The sequence below is a fragment of the Adiantum capillus-veneris genome, chromosome 20 (assembly GCF_014529385.1).
Source record: "Adiantum capillus-veneris isolate H3 chromosome 20, ASM1452938v2, whole genome shotgun sequence".
NCBI lineage: Eukaryota > Viridiplantae > Streptophyta > Polypodiopsida > Polypodiales > Pteridaceae > Adiantum > Adiantum capillus-veneris.
This window is the reverse complement of record NC_140950.1, coordinates 92332916-92336941: the sequence shown is the minus strand read 5'-3', so window position 1 is coordinate 92336941 and position 4026 is coordinate 92332916. Positions and strand designations below refer to the sequence as shown.

The window sequence follows — 4026 nt, the reverse complement described above, 5'->3', positions numbered from 1 at the left end:
GCTATGCCCCGGCACCCACGCCGCCTCTTATACCTGCGCCGCGCGCTGGCAGCTCTTATGGGTTAAATCCCCCGTTCTTCTTCCCTCCACCATCATGGTAGGCATTAGCGCCTGCATCATAAGGGTTTTTGGCCTAACATCCTAAACTTTTTTTCTTTTCCCACTTGAGCGCCACGGTAGGGAGAAACTTTATACCTACATATCCAACTGCGCATTGCTGTAACCTCTCAAGGTTGAGGGTTCGAGGCTCACGTGCTCCGCTTCTCCTGGGTGTCACTCTCTTCCCCATTGGGTAGGTTGTTCCCATGGCTGCCCCTCCTAAGCCTTTCGAGCAACGATTTGGCCATTGTGCTTGTGCCTGTGCTTGTGCTTGTGCCTGTGCCTGTGCCTGTGCCTGTGCCTGTAATATCACAACCAAAGAAAGGAAGCACCACTTTTACAAGGCATCTACGCCTTCCATTACTCTCATCCAAAACTAGACCTACACACTGCGCAAGAGGTGGAAGATGGCCATGGCTATCCCTCAAGCCTGCCTCTAGACCTACGCGAGGGGCAAGAGATCATTCTAACACGAGATGGCCAAGCCCACAAAATCCCTCCAGCCTCCCAGATGAGAGTTTGGCCCTATTTGCGACATACAAGAGACATTCACCACCCTCAAGCTCCTCTCACCAGGCAACAAAGACCAATACAAAGGGGCACCACCTAGTAATTATGGTGGACTAGGACGCATTACACGAGTAAGAATTAACAAACCACGCCTTCACAAACACAAACATCAACGCATAGATCGCATACATGTTTCCCCAAAAGCAATCTTCTCCTCAATGCCCCTCTCATGCCGCGCACACACAATCTCCAATCTTAGAAGTGAAGCTTGAGGAGGGAGCTTAAGGGAAGGGAAGGGTAGGGAGGGTTTTCCATTGTTTCTCTCTCTCTCTCTCTCTCTCTCTCTCTCTCTCTCTCTCTCTCTCTCTCTCTCTCTCTCGTACTCAAAAATAACAATGGCTTGAGAAGATACAGAAGAGGCTTGATCGACGCTAGATTGTGAAGAACGATGTGAGCAGAGAAAGGGAGAACAAGAAGTTTGGGGGTGAGTAAGTGCATGAAGGGAAGCTCTCTCTTTCACAATCTTTCCCTCGCTCTCATCTCAAGAAAAATCTCTCTCATGCTCTCTTAGGATCTCATCAAGAAAAAGCTCTCTCTCAACCTCGGCAAGGCAGGAGAGTTGTACAGGGTGGCAATTGTGCCTAACAATTGCAGATTGCTTCCAATGATTGGTAATTTAGGGGTTTCAGATCAAGGTGCATACCAACATTGGTGTATGCGATCGGGGTGCAACAAGGTTATCAAATATCATAAAGTTGAAAACTTTTGTTGTTTGTGGGCATCAAGTTTTCTTGTTTTCTATTGTTATTAACCGTAAATTTTGTTCTAATCCTTACTTATCTCTCATAATTAATCCATAATCTTCAAAAATACGCTCTTTTTAACTTGATAATCACCCCTAACTGCACTCATTCCTCTTGATTTGGGTCTCCATTGACTATATGTCTACAGCTAGAAGCCCGATGCTTTCTTGGTCAACCCTGGAGAATCGTGCACTCCGATAACGGTGGAATTGGATTCACTAGGTCAAGGATTTTCTCCAAGATCATATGGGTATGCTGAAACTTTCTCGTCAAAATGTTCGACAAGCATAGAATAAATACAAAAAGTACAATGATGAGGAATGTCGACAAGCATAGAATAAAATGTTCGACAAGCATAGAATAAATACAAAAAGCACAATGATGAGGAATGTCGGCAAGTAATCTTCATGAAAAGGGAAGAGGTATTTTTACGCGTGCCAAAACATTCAAAAACATTCAAAACTAGGCCTACATTTACATTATCTCCAAGATATTATGGACTTATTAAGATACCCAAGTGAGTGGGAGATATGGCTTACAAACTCTCTTTACTTGCACACTCTCATATTCTCTTGGGGGTACCATCGTAGCATAGCTCCAATGACCAACACGTAAATGTCAATTCTGAGTGATCAGCTACCCGGTTAGGGCATGGAAACACTCACACACAATTAGTGAGCTAATAATGACAATACGAATGGTGACTCTATGAGATGATCTTCTCGGCCTATGGAGGACCTAAACCACGAAGAATGGCACTATCCACATCCACTTCTCTTCACCTTAATCACACACTAATGATTGCAAGGATGCACAACATCACTAATCCCATCAAGCAACACATTAATCACAAGCACACACACATAGATCTATCAAACATCCACACTCCAATCAAAACTACATACACACACAAAGATAGAGGGCAATGACAAAATATTAGAGAGCAAATAACCACTAATCAATTAAGATCTAGCTAATCAAGCATCATAGAAAATTATAAAAGAGAATGAAAGAGGCATAATGAAAGAAAATTAAGCATTGATTAGTGTTAATCATGTCACATGAGCAAGGAGAAGCTCAAGGACTCTATAGCCGCACACCTCATGATCTCTCACTAGAAGAGGTCTCAACAAATGAGGCTAAGAACCCTAATTCCACTTACACACTACCTTACATACCTAAGGTTGAAGTCTGCAATATCCTGACTCCCAAGGCCTTTAGGCTCCACAACTTATTATATCTACAACCTAGGCACACTAACTCACATACTCTTTATAGCTTGGGACTCCCATTGAGCGGGGATGGAAATGGAGGGAGCTTTTTCCAGATTTTTCTCAACTAAGCAATTCAAAGAAATGCTCGCTTTGCTCCAAAATGTGTTTTTCGAGTGACCTTTTTTTAAAATCCCCCAGTCTCTCTTTCTCTCTCTTTCTCTCTCTCTCTCTCTCTCTCTCTATTGTGAGCACGGGCTTGCGCGAGTTTTCAATAGTTAAACACACACACACACACACACACACACACATTGGTACTTGTCTTTATATTTATGGTTAAAAAAAACTAAACTACCCCCTACTGCTGTCATCCTGGCTATGTATTTTCACTTAAAATATGGCTTTATATCTTTCCTAGCTACACTAAGTCGGTGTCCACCGTGGGAAGGAACCCCTATAGGGTTATGATGGTTGGAAGTCCTTAGCTGGCAGCTATTAACGTGGTTAAAAATTTCTTACTCTATAATTGGGCCTCACCTACCCTGCCTTGCTAAAGGCGCAGTAGCTTCTCTGCTACATGTTGTGGCTTCCTCAGGAGGAGTAGCACCTGGCCTACTCAGTGCTTGGGATGATAACGATTCTGCGCTGTAATCACCATGAGTGATTGTGATCTACCTTCTCCTATTTAAAGAGGTGAGGGTGCATTCTGCCCCTCACTTAGCCTTGTGTGTGTTTTACTTGCATAAAAGTTAGGACTGTGCATGTTTGTTCACTCTCTATTGTACCAATCATGGAGCTTGCAACTCAACCGACACAGGTTGGCTACTGTTTACTGAGCTTGATATTATGGTTTTCTCTCCTTTTTTCATACTTGTCTTAGGATAATATAAACAATCGGGCTTATTGGTTGGTGTACCCTGTCACTTAGCCTGGTAAGGCCCACTATGTTGGTTGGCTTTGCTTGACAGTTCGAGGCACTAGTGAATGTGTCGTATCTTGATCCCCGTCGCTTAGCCTGGTGAGGCCCACTGTGTGGGTTGGCTATGCTTGACAATATACGGTAATCGTTAAATGGTCTAACACTTTTGGGCAAGCTATGTTCCCGCAACTAGTTTTCAGTTCTAAGTAGCTCTGCGTAAACTATTCATTGGTTTGATTAAGTTATACCTTAAATATTGGGGTACGTTATAGTGGTTGTTGCCGCTTGACAACCAAAAGAAAATCTTCACATAAGAGATTGGAATGGGGGCCGCGCGAACGCGAGCCCCCGCAACACAAATTATGACGTGCACTCTCCCGCAGAGGGGAGATGCTAGGGTGCGGCCCGTCCTCAGTGCAATGGAGGGGCCGACCCTAGGCCATTGGCCTTCCTGATCACCGATTGACCCCGCCCAGGTAAGTAT

General features: G+C 44.1%; 1 non-coding gene across 1 annotated transcript; it reads right to left on the bottom strand.

The window, feature by feature from the left end:
- Positions 1-3865: 3865 nt before the first annotated feature.
- Positions 3866-4026, bottom strand: LOC147432891 (U1 spliceosomal RNA). Its single transcript, XR_015185613.1, has one exon. It is a non-coding gene; the product is annotated as a U1 spliceosomal RNA (small nuclear RNA).